The sequence below is a fragment of the Rhinolophus sinicus genome, chromosome 15 (assembly GCF_057876585.1).
Source record: "Rhinolophus sinicus isolate RSI-liver-muscle chromosome 15, RSI-T2T, whole genome shotgun sequence".
NCBI lineage: Eukaryota > Metazoa > Chordata > Mammalia > Chiroptera > Rhinolophidae > Rhinolophus > Rhinolophus sinicus.
In genome coordinates, this window is record NC_142515.1 from 132046651 (window position 1) to 132069724 (window position 23074).

The 23074-nt window shown below is 37.7% G+C and overlaps 1 protein-coding gene and 1 long non-coding RNA gene across 4 annotated transcripts in view; one reads left to right on the plus strand and one right to left on the minus strand.

Annotated features, from left to right (window-relative positions):
* The window catches only part of LOC148755299 (uncharacterized), a 201741-nt gene extending 189847 nt beyond the window's left edge, over positions 1-11894 (plus strand). Inside the window, exon 4 of the mRNA XM_088792632.1 lies at positions 10075-11894. The gene's annotated coding sequence lies outside the window, so the exon portion shown is untranslated. The remainder of the gene's footprint in view (positions 1-10074) is intronic.
* The window catches only part of LOC141572769 (uncharacterized), a 169063-nt gene that overhangs the window by 13243 nt on the left and 132746 nt on the right, over positions 1-23074 (minus strand). The gene's annotated exons all lie outside the window — the stretch shown is intronic.

The window sequence follows — 23074 nt, forward strand, 5'->3', positions numbered from 1 at the left end:
TAAACTTCTTACTGAAAGAATTTTTATTTCTTGCTAATTCCATTCATGAATAAAGGAGAATTACTCTGAAAAAGTAAATCAGGGTAGGGGAAAAGCAATGGTCAGTCGGCCCGTTTCCTTCATTGGCACCCTAGTATTTTCCATATAGAAGAACCAATTCAGACCTGAACTTGCCATTACTCATCTGAGACTATAAATGGGCTCCTTAATTGCTAAGACATCTTGACAAGAGCAGGATTAGAAATCCCTGGTAATCTATAACTCACAGAAACGTCTGCTGTACATAGCTGCTCAGACTTTCCTTACAACCTTGTGATAGGTACGTATTTCCAACATTTCTTTTAAAGAGAGCATGTGCCTCTTTTGTGTCTGTAAAGCTGAGGTGCTGACTCATGATTAGTGAACAGACACAGGATTCTTTACCCTGTCAGATTGTTTTTCTGCTTTGCATAATTAATGGAGCTCTTTTCTGGTCGATTTTGGAAATGAACCTTTAGAGATAAAGATAGAATGAAAATGCACACACAGACCCACAAACACACATACAGCTGATGTGCAGGTAATATTAGTAAGGATGGACTTGACCTTCAGGACATTGATGGCTGATGTGCTCCTAGGGTTACACACCAAGACGTAGGTCATTTCGGACAGGGAAACAAAGCTACATATAATCCATCCTGATAAATACACGGGATGCATCTCAACGATCTGACAGCCACCACCTCTCTACATTTCCTTCCAGGAGTGTGAAGGGAGAGGAATCAGGTGACATTTGTGAGGTGACTCTGACACCGCTGTCAGTCGCATTAGCTCAGCCTTCCTTCCACAGGAAGCACCACCACATGTTGGTACGTACTGACCTTCTCTATACATTTACTGACTTCCTGTTGCATGACAGACATGTGACTTCAGCTTAGTAAGTGACCTTCACCTGAACAGGTAGAAGAATACTCTTCACACCCAGGAACGAACACTGGTGACCAGACACATATGTTCCTGGTTTTCTTGGGGAGGTGCTTAATCTCAAACCAAGAGCCACTGCCTGGGGCCTCGCAAGCCACCAGCTTCAGACGCATGACTCCGAAGGTACACATTCTTAAGTGACACAGGTTGTAAGGTAATGAAGAAACCAAAGTCATTTTAGAAAAGTGCAACTAACAGCATGCTCTTTAATTGAACAGAGCTGACAAGGCATTTGGACTCTTAGGGCAATAATTAAGATGGGATTACATTAATGTGACTAATTTAGTTTGTTTTTGTTTTTGTTTTTCAGTAGAGAAAAATCCATTTACTGAACAAAATAGTTTTCGCTTTGCCAGCTTTATTTTTTTTTTTTTTCAGCCTAGTAGTTTTAATTTCGCATCTCGCATTTGTCTACACAGGCATTTGTAAAAGCTACTAATTTATCAATAGAAGGTGAATTTAATCTGCATACAAAATAAGGTACAGTTGAAGCTGCTGATTTCAGACATGAAGTAACTTACTGGTAATTCTTTGTATTGTTTTGTTCTCTAACGGGTGTGCGGGTTCCTCCTCCACTGCAGTGACCATGACAGTTGAGGAGGAAACGAAGGAGCCAGAATGGCAGGTAAGCACGGATACTAGCATTAGGAGTAGTGGTGTATGACGTCGGACATACAGAAGGAGGTGGCCACTTGGTTGAAACACATGCTTACACATTGTCTGATTGCACTCATGGTGCCACACACAGTGGCATTTGTTTCTTCTCTGCTTCTCTTGTAGCCGTTTCCTCCTGTCTAAGAGGATGTATTTAACTATGGTGGCAGATTTCTCCTACTTGAAAATCAGATGAACTAGTAAGGAATCCTCAGCTATTGAAGATTTCTCGAGACTTTGATAACTGGCTTATGGAAGTAGAAAACACCACACATTCACCAAAGACCCAACAATCCAGAACATTCCACGAGTGGGTTCTGTCTTCCTGGGGAGCATGGCCACCCAGTGTGGTGGTGTCACCTTTTCTACTGCAGTGTGGCAGACACATTATTTTGCAGCGTGATGCCGTGGTGTCTTTGTTCATCAGGGAATCCGATATCTGTTACTAATATTTTATTGTATATCTGAGATTTAAACATGTATAGATACACACATCATTGTAATTATTCATTTTAAATAAAGTATTTTCGATTAGAAGTTCGGCTAATTTTTGGAAGTCTATTTTCTCAACTCTAATGAGAGTTACTTAAACTTTTAGTGCTCTTTGGCAAATGTGTGAAAACAGTTTTTATTGCTTCAACCAATAACACTTTTTTTATGTGAAACATATATATGCCCTTCTTTCTTTTTTGTTTTTTGACTGTTTATGCCCAGTATGATTTTGAAGTAATTCATTGTATCGGCAACTATGTTTAGCCACCAAAAACCAAACATGGAAAGAGACTTTAGCCTCAGAAATAATGTTCTAATATCACTTCCTGTTACTCCCTCACCTTATCTTTCTGGTTTGGCCATTTGCCGCTGTTTAGTAAAGACACTGGCACCTACTGATACCCTTCCCCTTGGTGAGCTACACCACTGTGCTCATTCCTCACCCATTTCATCTGGAATAACCAGGTAAGGAGGCTCCAGGGCCCCATTTCACACGTGAAGAAACGGGGGCTCAGAGTTCAGGTTCACAAGCTTAAGGATAGGACAGTAGTTCAAATCCCAGTGCTTCCTTCCGTATACTCACCATCTTTATTAACTCATTTACAATTCAGAATTGTTGCTTGGAAAATAGAAATAATAAAGCCTGCGTCATAGAGTGGGGTGTTGAATTGAGGCGATCTCCGACTGGTGCAAAATTAGCCCTTAATGAAAAATGGTAACTGTTACAGGGTCTGACTGCTCTACCTGTGAGTTTGTATCCAATTACTCCCATCTTTTCCAGAAAGTTCTCCATTGTTTATGTCTCCTTTCATTTCTCTCATCAGTTTCTCCTTATTCATTATTATAGAATTAACCTTCAGACTATAAACATGTCCTCATGTCATCCATCCTAATGCAAGTAAACAAAAACCAGCAAGTAAAAACACCTATACATCTAAAATAAACAAACAGCAAAAAAAAAAAAAGAAAGAAACCCAGAAAATCCCCCAAACATTGCTACATACTGTACGTTTTTGTTCCCTTTCTTACCTCCTAAAATTATCAAGTAAACTTAGAATAATAGAAATCTGAGTAGAAATCACTTTCGCATTTCCCATCACTTTAATTAATGGAGTGTGGTTTTTATCAAAGTAATATATGTATTTAAATTACGCAATGAAAAGTATTTAATAACCAAAACAAAACAGGAGGAAGAGAACAAGGATGAGGATGAGTTAGAGGGAGAGAGGGATGCAGGGAGGGAGGAAGGGAAGGAGGAAAGGAGGGAGGGAGGGACGGACGAAGGAAGGAAGGAAGGAAGATGGGAAAATTACAGGAGACACTTCATCCTATCCTCTGAGTTGAGTCTCAAAGGCAACCTCTTGCAAATTATCCCTTTATTATGGTATTTACCTCATTATTGCATAATAATGTACTAATTTTGCTGCTTCTTATTTTATTTTTTCAATTTTATTTAAGATTTTGTCTGGTTATTTTCTATGGACTTATCTTCTAACTCATTAAATTTTTGTGTGTTTAATCAGTTCTTACAATCATTCATTGAGGTGCTAATTTTAATTATTTTATGTCTCATCTCTAGAACTTCAATAATATTTTATAATTTATAGTTTTCCGCTTAATTTTTTTTATGATTCTTGAGCCTATAAATTATAGTTATTGTAAAGCCTATATTTAATGACCCTACTATGTGGATCTTCAGAGTCTGTGTATGCTCTTGTCTCTTTCTCATTTCAGTTATTTGTTATTTTCTTCTGGTCTTTTACATAATTTTTCATTGCATTTTGGACACAGTCTATGAAAAATGTTACTGACATTTTGAGGCTTCTGTTGATCTTTTTCCAGAGAGAACTTAGTGTTTCTAATCGCAGTTTAGCAGAGTCCAGAAAGATCAACCCAAGTCAGCTACGGTGTGACTAACGAGAAGCTTCTCCAGGTCACGTCCCTCCTTGGGTGAAGCCTTTGATACAGACTCTTCTGCTTGAGACTCTTTTCTTGCTCGATAGGGAATTCTTTTATCCTTCAAGATCAACCTTCAGGTTGTTACTAATGTGAAGCTTTCACTCTCCCCAAGGTGGACCTCAGAGACTATTCATCTCATTTTCTCCTGGACTTCCTACTTCTCTGTACGACAGACAGAGTGGTGAATGTTTATATAAAGTGCTTGGAACTGGAATATGGAGATTGCTGAATTTCTCTGAGGGGAAGTGGGAAATCTTATCAGGAATTATTTTCCAGAGGAGGAACTATTTGAACTACACTGAAAGGACAAGTATAATAGCTGTTTTGACCTCATGGGATAGAATTTACTATGGGAGGGAATGGCTCATGGGAAAGTTTGGAAATTGAAAGGGCATTGGATATGTTGGAAATGACTGTCTGGCTATAGTGAGCCTGCAAACTCATATATAGTGAGGCAGGGGCCAGATCACTGGAGCATTTCATGCCACCATTAGGACTTTCATCTGAATCTTTTTTTAATGAGACTGCATGGCAGGGGGAAAGCATCAGCACATAGCAGTTTTAAAATATAATTTAGATACAATATGGAAGATGAAATTGTGAGGGTGTATGAAGGGCATGAATCCCTGGTGTAAAATAATGAAACCCTAACTTAGGTAGTGGGGATGGAGAAGAAAAGGTCGAATTAAAATAATGTATGATTTTTTTAAAAAATAAAGATGCATAGTCTTTTGAGTACTTCACTGGTGCTCAGTTAGGGACATGTCACAATTGGCATTTTGGCTGACACCACGTCATTCATTCATTCATTCATTTATTCATTCAATGTATTATTATCTAACACCTACTCCATATAATCAGGCACTATTCTAGTTACTAGGGGTTCAACAGTGAAGTAAATCAACACAATTTCCTTCTATCATGATACATTTCCTTTATCTTTTGATGGAATGTAAAGAAGAGGCTTGTTAAGGACTGGCATCTTGAAGATGGAACATATTTGACCTGTATATTAATTCTAATCATGTCACATTTAGATATAATATGATATCTCCTGCTATCTTTTGCATTCTTTGTTTCTTAATTTTATAAATTTCAACAAATACTTTCCTCTTTGCTGCAGGAAATGAAAGTGTGGTTCTCCTGAAACGATGGACATGATTTATGTATCTAATTAATTCCAGACCTATTGAGAGCAGAGAATACGGTCTCCAGATATATTGCTGGGGGTTTGCACCCTCTTTCTTCCCCATGGTGAAATTCACCGTGTTCAGTGCCAAATACTGACGAGTCAGTTTAAAAGACATGACACAGACCTTGCTCGCATATAAAAGAAAATTAAATCTCACACTGAGAAAGGTGCCAATATCACTTAAACAGACAACCATACCTGGGCCAGCCAGTTATGGGGGAGATTTTTAACTTTTATCTTTTACCACACATCACTTACATTTCTTCTGGCCTAAACGCAAAATTTAAGTTTCTGCAAAGCAGTTATTAGTCGTGTCTTTTGACAGGCACAGTCTGTAAGTGGTAAGGGTGACAAAGTAAAACAAAACAAAACTCTAGTAATTAATAAATTCCTTGATTTAAGCAACTTAGAACGACTGTAAATGCAAATCAAATGGCAGCGAGCATGTGGGATTTTCAGGTCTTCAATACAACAGTCACTTGACTAGAAGAAGCCAACACAACTGAGCTTCTCCTTATATTTCTCTTTGAATGAAACTTCAGTCTCATTTGTCACAGAATGTATCCAGCAGCTTGTTATATAATAACAAGACTTCAGATTTTCACTTTGCATCTGCAAACAGATATCCAGAAGGGTTCTCGGGAACTACTGATTGTCCGCGACTGGTCAGTAATTATGCCATGTGGACAGATGAGTGTCACCTACTCAATGACTCCACATGCGGAAGTCATTCCCGCTATAGTCTGCTTAATTTAGTCAATTATGCTCAGTTCAAATATGAGTTCTTTTCTAGGAGCACAAGTGAGTATTAGAAAGAGATTCTTACAGCTTATAGTTCCTTCTGCTTTGCCTTGTCAAAATCACATCGCTCAGGACTAAGAGGAGAACCAAAGTTACAACTCTCTTTCAATGAATATTTTCCAGGTTGCTTGAGTTTAGAGCAGTAGTGAATCACACAAATAGTGCCCTCTTTTTATGATCTATTTTATAGGCTTAATAAATGATGACTTTTAGTTGTTCACAAATAAAAACTAAACAAAACAAAAACAATTTTGGCATCAATAGCCAGGAAATTGACATATTTTTTGCAACATAAGTAGGTACAAATAATAATACAATATTTTACATTTTCAAGACACCTAAGGGTTTCAAAATTCTTTCACATGTAGGATTCACCACATTTTAGTTTTCAGAGTCACAAGAGACAAGAAGCTTAATGATCCCTTGATTTGGCATGGATAATACATGATGACCTAATGGGAAAGAATGGCTTGAAATTCAGAAATCACTAAGCAATTAGGTTCCCTTGGATGCGTTTTTCCACTTCATTATATTCTGGTCTTATTTCTGTTAAACACATGTCTGTTATTTCCTTCACATTTTTTCACATGAACAATAGGAGCCATAACTAAAACTTCGTAAGAAATGTTTGTATGTCCCTGTATGAAACAGACAATGCCACATTTCCACTATCACCCTGGCCAACCCCTGACTGTGTGCCTCTATTTTATGACGAAGGTCAGGAAGTTCAACCCACAGAAAGACATAAATCCTCGTAATCTGAGGCTTCTTCATGTGTTACATGGGTGGGGTTTCCAGACTTTCCTAAAATATTTTAAAGAAGTCTCACAGGTGCTAATATGTATTGTTCCAAATTCCCTAGTCTCTAACCCCTATAGGTCCTATGGTTTTCCCCGAAAATAATACCTAGCCAGACAATCAGCTCTAATGCATCTTTTGGAGCAAAAATTCATATAAGACCCAATATAATATCATATTATATCATAATATATCATATTATATTAAAAACCAGGTCTTACATTATAGTAAAATAAGACCGGGTCTTATATTAATTTTTGCTCCAAAAGATGCATTAGAGCTGATCGCTTGGCTAGGTCTTATTTTCAGGGAAACATGGTAGGTAAAGTTAGTTATTATTTTAAGAGACCACAATAGATAGGATTGTCTCATGTACGAGTTCTGACAATTAAGTTCGCAAACTTGTTGCAATGATGTTGTTAACCTTTTTTGATGTCAGAGGGATTATTCATTATGAATTTGTACCAACTGGAAAAACAGATAACCAAGTTTACTATTTGCAAGTGTTGAAAAAGCTGCATGAAAAAGTTAGATGACCTGAACTTTTCACCAATAATTCATAGTTCTCGCATCACAACAATGCACCAGCTCACACGGCACTGTCTGTGAGGGAGTTTTTAGCCAGTAAACAAATAACTGTATTGGAACACACTCCCTACTCACCTGATCTGGCCCCCAATGACTTCTTTCTTTACTCGAAGGTAAAGGAAATATTGAAAGGAAGACATTTTGATGACATTCAGGACATCCAGGGTAATACGACAGCTCTGATGGCCACTCCAGAAAAAGAGTTCCAAAATGGCTTTGAAGGGTGGACTAGGCACTGGTGTCGGTGCATAGCTTCCCAAGGGGAGTACTTTGAAGGTGACCATAGTGATATTCAGCAATGAGGTATGGAGCACTTTTTCTAGGATGCGTTCGTGAACTTAATTGTCAGGCCTTCATATAATTAGTCACATGGCTTGAGTGACCAGAGTTCTGTGCCATGGTGACAATTCTGTTGCTCACTGCTCTCTGAAGTTGTCTTCTTATATCTCACATTTATAGAAAAATACTTCACTCTTATTATCAGATGGTTTCTCCTGGCTAAGCTTTTGGGTCAGTTGTTCAGACCCACCTCTTATATCTGTGGCATGTGAATACAAATGAAAGATCATATACACCTCCCTGAATATTTCAAAGTTATAAATCAGCAAATGAATGCAAATAAAATGTGTTGTATCTTACTCAGTTGACAAATATGTTTTGGGAGTGAATAAAGAGCATGCGATGGGTGCAGTGAACTTCGACCTGTGTGCCGCTGTTGTAAGTCTGGTTAATTTGTGACCTTCACTGGGACCATGTGCTGGACCAGCGAGGAGGCTGTGACCCTACTCAGAGAGCACGGCTCGCATGCTCGCATGGGCTGTTTTACTGGGTCCTAACAAGAAGGATTCGCCTGTTTATCAGTGACCACTTCTCTTTCTAAGCACCTCTCCTGCTCACGGGCTCCCTGAACCCCTACACAGTGTCTATTTGTGATGCTGACCATGACCACAAGCCACAAGCCCTTGGTATTTGACAGTCACCTTGTGTTTTGACGTCAAAACACAAGAGATGAGAAGTCAATTCCCTGACGCTGGAGTGCAATCGATTCTAAAACAGGCGTGGATGGTGACAGGTTTGGCTGTGCCAGACTTGTGTTACGGGAAGACTGAAAGGTCTGGATTGAACGTGTACAGCGTGTGTGATGGGGGACCGCTGAGGCCCAGGCCTGTCAGGGCACCGGCACCCCTGACTGGCTTCTCTCCTTCAAATGCAGCCCTGGCTCCTGTGTATCTCAGTCCCACACAGCCCGCGGAAGCAATGCTCCTTTTGGCACTGTGACCGCCTGCTTAAGTCTTTTCTGCCAAACTTCCTTCTGCACCCCCAGTTTCCCCAGGGGCTTGTTAGTACTCCCTCCAGGATAGCCCTCCCCAGAGCTTTCCCCACCCCTCACCTCGCTGGCATTCAAACAGGTCCATGCTTGAACCTGACAGAGGAGAATTTAACTTCTGCCGTACAGAGTCTGGATTCTAAGCAAATAAAGATACGGCTAGGCTAGCATTTTCAGTGTTCCTGAACAACCCAGGTTTTGTGAGAAGGTTCTGGAATTTCCACAGCCCTAGGCCAAAGGGAAGGGTGCCAGTGAGACATGTGGCCTAATTCTATTAACCACTGCGGTTACTCCTGCTCGAGGAGCCCGAGGATATATCGCCACCTGCAATTGGAGAACCATCCCTCAAAGGGAATTAGAGCGTTGTGGTATAAAAATCGATTACGCATGGTGTCTTATTAAATTCCCACCCTCAAGGTCATCACCGTATTCTCCTAATCACTTCCATATAGGTACGTCTCAAATATACATTTATTGCAAAACCTGTATTAATATGGGGCCGTCCATTGGTATTAAAATTGGGGGGATATAAATTTACATACAAATTATGTTAGCTTTAAATTTAGGTGAGTTCATTTTTATCTCAAACTCACTAAATAAAACTCAATTGGTTATGCTTCTGGCAAAAATTTGTCCAAAATTTTAGAGTTTTTCCTCTCTACCATCTACAGAGAAAATTTCCACCAAGGGAAAGGGAGAATGACATTAACTGAGCTGAGGTTTAACAGGGAAACAAATAGTAAGAAACGCTATTTAAAAACCTTCACAAAAATCACATATCTGCGGAGACATGAAACAGAAACCCAAGTTGCTTTATCCCGTTGATTCCCACCCACGGGTCGGTTCTCCATTTATCAGTTCTCCTCTGTTACTGTTTCACTTTTACTAATTTCAGCTTTATTATCTAATATTTTCCTCCTTCTTTCCCTGGGTTGCAGTAACATTTTCTCTTAACTCTTTAATTTGAATATTAAGTCTGTTTAAAAAAAATTTGAGATTAATATTGAAAACCAGAAACCCATGAAACCAACTTTTGTTAAAACACATTTGGACATAATGTACTCTAACTGTCATTGTCATCTCATTAATAGAATTCTTTATTTCTTCTTTGCTGTGACTGATTTTTGAGACTAATATTTAATTTCTAGAGAGGCCATTTAAAAACTTTAGCTGTTGATTTCTTAATTACATTTTTATGTGGACTATATTTTAGACACTTTTTATTTTATTTTAATTTTCTGGGTTTGTTAAATGTTTCAAGGATATTTAAAATAAACATGCATTCTCTTTTCTTTTGTAGGTCACAAATCTAAGACTCTATATAATGTCAATCAAAGGTGCCAGCCAAGAATGCTTCCCCCAGCAAAGGTGTCCTTCAGAATTTAAGGAGAGATAAAGAATTTTCCAGACCAGCAAAAGCTGAACCACAAAAGACCCCAAATTGCCAATGCAATCTTGAAAAAGAAACACAAAGCTGGAGGCATCACACTTCTTAATTTCAAACTGCATTAAAAAGCTATAGAAATCAGAACAGTATGATACTGACATTAAAAAAAAATACATGTAGATCAATAAGACAGAATAAAGAGCCAAGAAATAAAATTATGCATATGTGGTCAATTACTTTTTGACAGAACAGCCAGCATGTACAATGGGGAAAGGACAGTCTCTTCAGTAAGCAGTGTTGGGAAAACAGCCACATGTGAAGGAATAAAACTAGACTCCTGTCTTACATCGTACACAAAAATCAACTCCAAATGGATTAAAGATCAGAAAGTAAGCCCTGAAACCATAAAGTTCTTAAGAGAAACATGGGGGGTAAGCTCCTTGACATTTGTCTTGGTGATGATTTTATGAATTTGATACAAAGAACAAAGGCAATAAATAAACAAACAAGTGAGACTTGTTTCAGTATAGCAATAGTCAACAGAATGAAAACACAACCTATGGAATGGGAGAAAATATTTCAAAACTACATATCTGATAAGGGGATAATATCTAACATATACATGGTCAGACAGTTAAGTTCGCGAACTTACCCTAGAAAAAGTGCTACATACCTCCTTGCTGAATATCACTATGGTCACCTTCAAAGTACTCCCCTTGGGAAGCTATGCACTGAGGCCAGTGCCCATTTCACCCTCCAAAGCAATTTTTGAACTCTTTTTCTGGAATGGCCCTCAGAGCTGTCGTAGTATTACCCTTGATGTCCTGAATGCCATCAAATTGTCTTCCTTTCAATATCCCCTTTATCTTCCAGTAAAGAAAGAAGTCATTGGGGGCCAGATCAGGTGAGTAGGGAGGGTGTTCCAATACAGTTATTTGTTTACTGACTAAAAACTCCTTCACAAATAGTGTAATGTGAGCTGGTGCATTGTCATGATGGAAGAGCCATGAATTGTTGGTGAAAAGTTCAGGTCGTCTAACTTTCTCATGCAGCCTTTTCAGCACTTCCAAATAGTAAATTAGTTAACTGTTTGTCCAGTTGGTACAAATTCGTAATGAATAATCCCTCTGATATCAAAATGTTAGCAACATCATTGCAACAAGTTTGCAAACTTAATTGTCAGACCTCATACAAGAAATTCACACAACTCAATAACAACAACAACAAAAAACAACAACAACAAATAACCAAATTAAAAATGGCCTAAGGACCTGAATAATCATTTTTCCAAAGAAGACATACAATGGCCAATAGGCACATATAATACAATAGCTCAGTATCACTTATCAGGGAAATGCAAATCAGACCCACAGCGAGGCATCTCCTGTTTGAATGACTAACCTCAAAAAGATAACATAACACATGCTGGCGGGGACGTGGAGGAAGGAAAACTATGTGCACTACTGACGGGAATATGAATGGCGCAGCCACTATGGGAGCACTAGGAAGGTTCCTTCAGAAATGAAAAATAGAACTACTCTATTATCCAGCAGTCTCGCTTTGGGGTCTACAGCCCAAATAAACACAACCAATCTCAAAGAGATACCTCTCCTTCTGTGTACATTGTGGAATTATTACAACAGTTAAGACATGGAAACAACCTAAGTGTCCACACGCGCACACGCGCACACACACACACACACACACACACACACACACACACACGTGTGTGTGTGTGTGTTTGAATATATACCCAGAATGGGATATTATTCAGCCATGGGAAAGCAGGAAATCCAGCCATTTGTGACAACATCAATGAATCTGGAGGGCATTATGCCTAGTCAGGTAAGCCAGAAACAGAAAGACAAATACTGTATGGTATTGCTTATTTGTGAAATTTAAAAGAACTTTTTTTAAAAAAGTGGAACTCATAGAAACAAAAAGTATAAAAGTGGTTGCAAGGTCTGGTGGCCATTCTATTTAGAGGGATGTGGGTGAGTTGCTAACAGGAAGTCATATAACAGTGGAAGCTGGGTTAAGTTTTCACTTGGGCGATGCCTCCTACGAATTTTAAGCACCAGATTACATAGATGTACAGCTCTTCTCAAGTTAATTTTAGATTAAAAACTCTAAACAATAATTTAGATTAAAAAATCTCAATGGTACAAATCATTACAAAATAGTCATGCATTTGTTAAAAAAATGTTTACTATGATGAATCAATTCTGTATCTCACTTTCAGTTATTAACTTGTTTTGTCAACTAAAAGGTCCTGCGTATTTTAGGAGATTTTAGTTGGAAACACGAGGCTCCAAGTCACTAGCAGTCTGACCACTTCCTGGCCTCATGCTTCATGAGCTAGGGGAGATGAACGTGAGTGTGCAGCAAAGTGAGCGATCATTAAAGGAAACTTGACGTTAATTTCTCACAAGCCAGTGAGTTACGTGGTTTCTTTTATTATCTTAAATTAATGTAACTTTTTTGGGAAATCAACAGAAATTACAAAATTTTAAACATGCCTCCAGGACAACGCAGGAACTTTCTAAAGACAATTAAGAGACTGTGGCAAAGTACAGACAGTTCCATTAGATCATCGTCAAGAGTGAAGAGGAAGGTGAACCCCAGTCCCGAGGCCATGCAGGGAGCTGAGCTCTGTCGCCCTTTCAGAGGGAAGAGGCCTGGTTTCTACAGAACATGCCCTGACGGCCACCTTTATGTCCTCCTTTGTGGCATATCTGTCCACAAAGATATTTATTTCGGTTTGGAGTATGGAGATACCTTTTCTGAACTTTGGCATTTTATACGTATCCATCCTCGCACTATATTATGAGCACCAGGCAGGTGAGAGGGTCCAAGGTGCGAATTTGCAGTGCCATTTTGAATGAGAGCTTTCTGTGATATTGAACACATTTCATAGCACTTCCAATGTTTTACTCTATTGGTTTAAAACAAATAAATTCTAAATCTATTTCCAGTGGTAACTGATACATTTACAACATGCATTCATAGTTTATGTTTTATTTTTCTAACACATTCCCAAGTAAATCATTATTTTTAACCTGCTTAAAAACAGACCAGGATCACATACTTATGTACCATTTAGTCACCTCAAGTCCACTATTACGGTTTTACACAGTCCAAGGTCCTTACATTTACCCATATGTCCCTTACCTTGGTTTCTTCTTCCCTGCACAGCATTTATTTTCACACCTCAATTTTCTCATTTAGATTCAACTTTCTTCTTGAATCAAATGAAATAAAGGTACATTATTGGAAAAGTAGCAACAATTTTATGGGAAGATACAGGTTTTAAGAACACTGGCTCCCGCAGCTCAGACAAGGCCCTGAGTGTGTCGGCTCCACCCTGGCCCAGCACCGCGTGCTTCTGGGTGTAATGCAGTTCTCTGCCTATGCTGCACGATGAATTCGGCAGCCCCCGGGCCTTGGCTGCCCCACAGAAACCCCAGCAGGACAGAGTCCTGCGAATGTCTTAGGTCGCACTCTCCCCAAGCCTTTTGTCTATGCGCTTGGCCAACCCAATGCCTGCAGGGCATAAAGTGACATCCCAGTGATGCCAGCAGCCTTAGAGCCACGTTTCTTGGGAATGGGTTAGGCATGGGCGGTTTTCTTTCACAAGAAGCTGTGCCAGCAGCATGTAGTCATGAAACTAAAATCCACAGAGCCTGAAATTCACTTCTACACAAACCTTGAAAAATATATATATATTTACATATATATTTGAGAATCAACAATTTTATACACACACATATAATAACCTCCAACGTTTACAGACCACTGTCAAATATATTGTCATACTGGGATTGGAAGTTTCTATAAGACATCGTTAATGGTTATATGTGTTTATATTCTTGAAGAAGTGAAAACTGAGGGGCCTAGAGAAAATATGAAATAAAAGATATAACTAGGTCGTGAGGAATCAGAGTTTTGGAATCAGGTCTTCTGATTCCAAAACCATGCTTTTCACAAATTAGTATATTATTTATGTTCTCATGTTCTCCCTCTCACTCTCTCTGTCATCGATTATTCAGTGACAAAGGGAATAGATTTAGAATATTTCAAATATGTATAACATTTTTAGCTGTGCAATACACCAAATACTAAACTATGTTTTAAAATGTATTATTTCATTAAAAACACTAAATATAATTTTTCTTATGTGTACAGAGTTAAACCACTCTCGATTCTGGAAGGATGCACCCACATAAAATGTGTGTGTATGCATGTCTTTATACATACAATATGTTTTATCTCTCCATTTTAATGATTTATTTAAAAAATGTTATTAACTAAGAAGGTTATAGGAAGGATAAATGTTTGTGGGGATCAGTAAACGTGGAGGTTGGGACTGGAAGTTGTAAGAAAAATAATGTAAAGGATAGAGCAGGTCAGTAACCATATGGGGACAATTCCTGCAACACAAACAAAACTGAGCCTTATTTGATAGAAAATAAGTTTGGATTTAGCAGCGTCAGAGAGCCGTGACATGAACAATTAAAAATGAGTCAGTTAATGTTAATATGACTCAGTAGTTGTGATCGACCTTCCAGAGCCTCTGTTGATAATACATCAAGAATCAATTTAGGAGCCAAGTTGAAAGCAAAGTTGATAATCCTCATACAATGGATTTTGAAGCCTCTGGCAGTACAGTGATGTGAAAATGATTAAAAAGTGCCCCTTTCTGTGTAGTCAATAAAACTTCTCTCTACACAAGGTTAGGCTGGAACAGTCCTCTGCAGACTTGGCTGTGTGATGTCTGCAGAACTCCAATTAAACCATCTGTTATTAGTTTATACATGGGTTCATTGCATATCACTTCCTCCAGCTTATTAGCACCAATCAAAAGACCACCTTTCAACAATAAAAAAGCAAAGGAAAGTAATGAGGAAATGATTGGAAAACATGCATATGTGTGTATTTAAGATATTAATAATAACAACTTTCTCTAATGGTAGATTTTTAAAAGTGTAGATGAAGCCATTATTGAAATCAGGTACATAAAAAAGAATAAAAATGCCTATCAGCTCTGTCATTTAAAATAAATTTCCTTTAAATACTATGACATTAAAATTCTAGGTTTTATTTTATTTTCAAAGAATGGACAACACTAACGTTTGCCATTAATTATTAATTCATTTTAAGTCTTTATAAATCATTTGTAAATATCATTTATTAATCATTTATACATTTCCACATTATACAATGCAATTTTTTGAACTCATAACTTTCATTAATACTCACTTTTGTAACCATTGTAAAAATTGTGATAATATGCTTTATGTTACAGTTTGACTACATGCAGACGCATATAGACCTTAGGTGGCATGATAGCTGTCTCTTAAAAATACTGGTACTTTCAAGGAAGTTTTGTGATACATATAGCAAAACAAATTTGGAGCTTAACTTTCATACATAAAGTTTCTATGAATCTAGTGCTTTTTGGAGAATTTCTACCTCATATAATGAATTTAGTAAGACGTGCATATATGTTTTAGAAATATGCTAACCGTAATAGTGTAGCTCATTGAAATAAATAATACCTCAATGTTTTAAGCCTCTGTGTCTCATCACTTAATCAACTCACTATTGATTGTAATTATAAATACTAAAATAAGTTTACTGGTTAAATAAATACTACATGCTTTTTACGGTATGTATGAGTGTGAATGTGTATTGATAGAATTTAATGCAATTTTACTTACATTTCTGAGATAGATTAATAAATACTAATTACTAAATCAATGAATATATAAGCATCTGTTTTGAATGTACTTGGGGTCTACTACAAAACGCTTTTATAACTCTTAAAGACAAAGAGAAAATATGTCTTTTGAACTACTATAACTATTGATTACCATTGCTATCATAAGTATAAATTAATTATTGAGTTCTCACTATATTAAGAACTTTACAGATTATAGCATTTACTACAACAATCCTGTCATTGGGGCTATTATCTCATTTTACAGATGAAGAAACTGAGGCACAGAGAATAATCAATGTGTCCAAGAGTTTAGTAACTTGTCAAACCTAAGATACACATGTGGGCAGGTGGACTCTAGTGTTTGTGAGCTTAAGAACTGAACTCAGCTGCCTCGTGCTATACAGAAGCCTACACAAGACAAGAAGGAATGTGCTGGAAAGACTCAGATCCCTCACAGCCAGAGAGGAACTGAGTTGGATGGGGTAGAAGCCACATCAGATGAACTCTAGAACACACCTGTGGCCTTGTCCCTGCAGGCTGAAAACATTTCCTAATTTGGGTGCTTTCTTTCTACTTCCTTTCACCCTCACATCCCTTTTTCCATTTTCTAATGTTTTCAAAGTGTAATGGCTCCTGGAAAGCCCCGACTGTGTAAGTGGCTATAGCAAATGGAGCTCATCCTTACGCTTTTTCAATGGTTAGTTAACTTTTAACACCTGTTGAAAGAAAGGCAATTTGGGGAATGTAATCAATAATGTTGTAAAGACTTTTTAGGGTGTCTGATGGACACTTGTCCCATGAGGGAGACAACCTCAGGGATGATGTAGATGCCTGATCACTTCACTGTACACCTGAAGCTGAAGCTGAACAATAATGAATGTCAACTACAATTTTATATATATATATATATATATATATAATTACAAGAAGCGGAGTACAGCATTAGGAATAGAGACAGTGGAAATATAATGGCGCTGTGTGATGTCAGAGGGATAGTGGATGGGGGAGGGGGGTTGACACAGTGTGAGGGATATAAATTACAAATGTCTAACTATTATGCTGTTTTGTGCACCTGAAACTAATAAAAAAAAGAAGAAAAGGAAAAGAAAGTAGGCCGAGGTAAGCACGTTAGAAAATGTGGCTCTTTAACAATTCGAATGGCATTTACATGTATGTCAGTAAAAGCATTTCCTCTTGAATAAAACTATCTGATTTCATGCATAAAATTCATTAGAAAAATTCCAGTTACCCATCAAGATACTTGGTTATTCTTATTTTCAATTTGTTGTTTTACTTTAGAAAAGACCATACAATCAGTAATAATTTGAAATAAAAATAATTTAAGATTATGATTAATATGAGGTATTCGTTTTCCATCTTCACACCTTTTTTGTTCTTCTTCATTTGCCTTCTTGTCCTGGAAAGGGTGTAAGGTTACTAGTATTTCCCAGCCTCCGTATCAGCCGATTGGTTTCTGTCAGTCCCATGGACTCACTTGAGATTTGGAAGGTAGGAATCACTTTGTCTTGGTTGCTTTGCTGGTGGCAAGTTCAACTGTGGGAAGAACTTGTTTCTAAGCAGGATTTCAGTGTCCAGTCTCCTACTTTGGGGCGGTCATGAAGCCATTTCAACGCAGGCAGTGGAAGTCACCTGTGTCCCCTCCTTCCCTTAGAGCCAGAAGCACAGCTCTCCAGGCCACTGCCAAGTGTCCTGCATTCATTCTTGGAGATGTACCTTGTTTCCCCGAAAATAAGGCCTAGCAGGACAATCAGCTCTAATGCATATTTTGGAGCAAAAATTAATATAAGACCCAGTATTATATTATATCATATTATATTATATATTATGTTATATTATATATCATATTATATTACATTATATTAAGACCTGGTCTTATATTATAGTAAAATAAGACCGGGTCTTATATTAATTTGTGTTCCAAAAGATGCATCAGAGCTGATTGTCCAGCTAGGGGAACACGGTAGCTTAGAGCCAACCCCTCTACCCTTCTAAAAATATCATAAGCAATTAAATACTATTATTAAATACCTTCTTACTTAAAATAACTAGAGTAGGTTCCTTTTTCGGCAACAAAACCCTGGTGACATACAGTAAGAAGCATTGAAAATGTTCATGTTGTTATGGAAAATGAAAACAATCTTTTATATCAAAACATACAAATATAGTGTTTGTTTTCCTGCTTGTAGTAACAAAAATAATACAGTTTACCAGATAGTTTGTTAGATAAATGGACTTTAATATATTTAGCACTTAAATATAAAATACATATTTAGGATTAATTGCTGCGACTAATTGAACAATCTGAAAATACCTTTTTTCAATAATCGGTTTCATTGTGTAGTAGAATTTCTTACAAAATAATAGATGGGGAATCTCCAAATTTAATCTTTTTTTCAAGTCTCTTCCAACCCAACAGACACATAACCACATTATATGGACATTTGTCAAATGACTGATGAGTCCTGAATCACACCAAAAATATGTATGTTACTTAGGAGACCATGAGAACAAAATGTTAATAGCCAGCTATTAAAAACATTTTAGGTAGAACTTCTCCCTGCTATGATAGACTCTACTCATATCCTCAAATAACAGCGTAACATTAATAAATGTGACCCAGCTTTTTAAAAAATGTAATCCTCTAACACATCTTAATATTTTGTGAGACTCCAGTGGTATTTCCAACAAAGTCTTTAGGCATGGATGACTTTTTCAACCTAAACATATAACTACATAATTCTATTATAAGTTTTTATTTTTTAAAAAATCAGTGTTGAGAAAACCTATTCATTTAAACAAGTAGATTTGGATGTTCTATTATCACAGTGTCACTTAATTTTTGAACCCTTCTAAGTTATTTGCTAAAAGTCACAAAATGATCTTTATTTAAATGTAATTTTTAATGATCTATCAGCTGAGAACATAATTACTTATGTCCAAATATTAAGTGCTCTAAGTATGGGCTGACACATTGTGAATTTCAGAGATGAATCATGTATGAACCCTGCCCACATAGGACATAGAGTTCAGTAGGGTAGATAGGTGACCAGGACAAGAAATGACACAGATATACTTGGGGAAAACAAAGGTCTCTAGACATATTTAGCAGAGTTCCTGCAGTGTCCTTTGTCTTCAATTTATAGAAAAGAGTCCCCAAATCATATCAAAATATGAAAAGGAATAAGTATCCATACTTTCAAGAAAAATCTTGCAAATCAAGGAGAAAGAGAAAACTTAAGAGAAAAAATTCAAGGCATAAATAATTTGCGACTGGCAAAAGAAAAAACCCAGATGGCTAAAAAGAATAAGAAAATATTTATATACATACTCACTGCTTCTATTAGAAATCCTATCTAAAACAATAGTGGCATAGCTACTCGTACTCAATAGATCGAAAAAGTTTAAAAGTTGGATAACACCAAATATCAGTGATGACACAGAGATGTAAAATGGCCACATAATATCTTTATAACAAGTGATTTCCAAGAGTGAGGCCCAGATCACTAGGGCAACTTTTTAAATGGCTAAATCCTACCTTTATTTCCTTAATTCTCTGATGAAATTCAGGAATCTCGATTTGTAAGTGACCCCAGATGAGCTATATGGACATGGAGGAATGGCTCTTTAACCATCGGTAAGTAAATAACCAGTTTTAGAATTAGATATGGAATAGATAAAATTAGACTGGGACAGGAAAATATAATGCTGTGTATGCATAATTTTTTTTCAAAAAATTTGAAAAGTAGAAAGAAACTGGAATGTATAGAGAGGGCAATGCCTAATAATGTTCGGCTATTTTTTTATTAATCTGTCACGTGCTCCTCCTATTTTCTAACTCGGAGGCATGAAGTCTACTTTCTAACCTGTACGACATTTGTCTTTAGTTATCTACATCTTCAGAATATTTTCATCCGTTATAATTTACAAAAACTCCAATAACTTTATTTAAATCTCTGACTATTTGCATTCAGAATCTCTAATATTATTCCTAACAATGTACCTGAAATCACATCATTGCTGTTTTCATAGGTATTACTCACTTCCTCCAAACACAGTACATTCTTTATGAGCATAAATGATTCCTTTGGTGGTGTTATGATAAAAGCTGATGGAAATCTAGCTCTTCCCAAATAGAACTTCTCCGTATCTGCTTTCTCTGACATTCCACTCTCTTTATCTAAAGTCCATTTCAGTTCTAGCTGAGTCAAGAAATGGTTTTCTTTGTTTGTTTGGTTGAGACTATAGAAATCCAAGACACTTTATTTCCAAATGATCACAGTTCTTTTCAATCATTTCACAGGATATAGGGTTTTGAACAATATGTTCAGTTTTTGTGTTGAAATAAGAAATTTTAGCATGTAAAAAACTTTCCACCTCTGGCAAAATGTTCCAATACTGGACATGATGAGATGTATTATTTAACTGTAGTGCTATGCCAGTGAGGGGACCAAAAATGCTTACAGAACAGGAAAGTCAAAAGGGAGACAGAAATGGATCTTAGCAACTAAACTCTCCTAGCAGACTTGGCGTTTTCTGAAATTGTTCATAAGACCGGTGTGTGCTTTAGGCACTGTGCTTTTACAGGAAATATAATCAATAAATAGCTCAAAAAAGGTTTTCAATTCAATCTGACTTAGTTCCTCTCTTCCTGCCCTTGTTCATCATTGAACTGCTGGAGAAACCATTTAGTTTCCCACTCCTTCCCTGAATCACCCACTTGACCAGTGTGAGGGCTGTTTTGTTCTGGTGAAGAAAAAGATGGTTGGGTTGTTGGACACAGCGCATTACCTCCTTGGGGGCTGTGGCTGGAATCCCAAAACGCAGGTGTGGCTTTTGCTGTTGACTGTCTGTGTGACTGACAAACATACTACCTTTCCAAACTTCAGTTTTCTTATGTGCATTGGAAAATTAACCTATACATCAGAGATTGTTTTGTCTTTCAAATGAAACCACATATTATATAAACAGTGAAGTGTGATTCAATATAAAGTGTTATTAAAACCAGGCAGGTTCTCCAGCCAGAAACCCGGAAGTCAGTGATGCACCCTCACCATCACGCAGCAACCACTCCACCTACCACAGCCCTCAACCCAGCAGCAGCTCTCACCTCTCAAACCCCACACCTCTCTCTCTCTCTCCCCACTGTCCCTGCCTTGGCCAGGACACATGACCAGTGCCTGGACTGTCATAACAGGCTTCCACTTACAACCCTAAGACGTTCGCCACACAACACTCAGAGTAATCTTTGGAAATGCAGGTTAGCTTATTTCATGCTGCATTAAAATTCCATCGCCTTACTCTGTCTTTACTGCCCTTCATGACCTTGCATGAGTCCTGCCTTTCCAGTTCCTTCTGGGCTCTCTCCCCTTGCTTGTTGGGTTCCAGCCACATTCTGCTCCCCTGGCAGACAGGACAGTCCCCAGTAGGAAGGAGGCATCTAACACATATTTGGGGGTTGAATAAATGAAGTGGCATCTTCTTGATTGAAAGAGAGTTACACACATGCTTATTTTAATCACAAGTGATTTGGTAAGGAAAGTTGTAGGAAGAATGAAGTGGATAGAGTTTTATTCTCCAAATGGAGTAATACAACAAACATGTATGCACATGTGAATACACATATGTATATATACAAGTACACATACACATGTTAAATCCTTGCAATAACAAGAAATACAGCAAGATTATAAAACAGAGTGGAAAATAAGAAGGCATAGGGAGCAAATCAACAGAAAACTGCTAAGTCTACAAGGTGCTGTGAGTGGAAACAATTTGGGGCATGTCTCCAGGGAACTGAAGACAAGGGAGTCACACCCCAAAAGAAGCTCGATGCAATGCTTGGGTTTGGCTGATGGGAGCCACAGAAATGCAGAAGGAAATACCAGTAAGGGCATGAGTATATCCTGAAAAGAACTCCTTAGAGAAATGAGGAGCAGTTGTGAGAGTGAGAATGGAGATTCTAAGTCTAATTGTCATCATTCTAGCACCTTTGGGAACTTGTATGTAACTTGCAGCTTGCAGTATCGGGAGACGTCCTAACTTCCAACAACAACAGCAATGACAACAACAGCAACATTCTTCAGATTGTTAACACCTTCAAAACTTACATGCAGCTTGCAGCTTATAGCATCAGAAGATGCCTTGACTTCTAACAACAACAAAGACAACAGCAGCAGCATTCTTGGGGACTAGCATGATTTTTTTTTTTTTTTTTAAATAAAACAACATATCTTTTTACATAAGAAACATATTACATAACTCAAAATATGCTTTGTTAAAATGAGAGAGTATCAAACCCATCTGTAATGATGAGCAGGGATAATGAGGAGGGACACAGGCTAGAGTGGGGCTAATTAATTTATTCAATATCTAATCAATTTATTTAGCAATATGCAATAGCAAAGGACACAGGCAATTAACAGAATATGTTAATGACAGAAAGTAAAGGTGGTTAAGACTAAACTACATACATTGATAACAATGTCATGTCAAAGGAGTACACATACATGTAAGTTTAAGAGATCCCAACATATGTTTACTATTGATCAAAAATCACTTGGCTAAATACACAAATAACATCAGTAAGGAGTATCCAAAAGCAGTAATAAGCTCTATAGGATAGTAACTATTACAGTAGATGCCACAAGCTCACCAAACCGGGGTGGGGAACGGCACTGGAAAAGTCATAAATCAAAACCTGCCAGGTCTGTAGCTGAGGGACGTTCAGGCGTCTGCTAGTTCCCAAGAATGTTGTTGTTGTCGCTGCTGTTGTTGTTGGGAGTTAGGACGTCTTCTGACACTGCAAACTGCAAGCTGCATACAAGTTCCCAAAGATACTAGAATGATGGCAATTCACCAACAAAAGAAGTCTCTACTGCCCATTGAGGCAAGTTCCGATCTCTTACTCTGAAACAATCCAATCCTGGAAAGCAGTCCTGAAACAGCAAATCTTCTGAATAGGAATCTCTTGAAACAGCAATCAATCAATATCAATCCACCTGAGGTGTGTCTTATATATCTCTTTAGCTGAACCCCAGAGCCAAGCTTTTGTGTTCCTACCACCCCGCTCAAGGAATGGCCAGTTCCGGGGGGGTCCCACAGTCAGTGATAAAAAAATAGAAAATATATTACTTATCCAGCTGAAGGGCTAGTTCATCCGGACAAGGAATA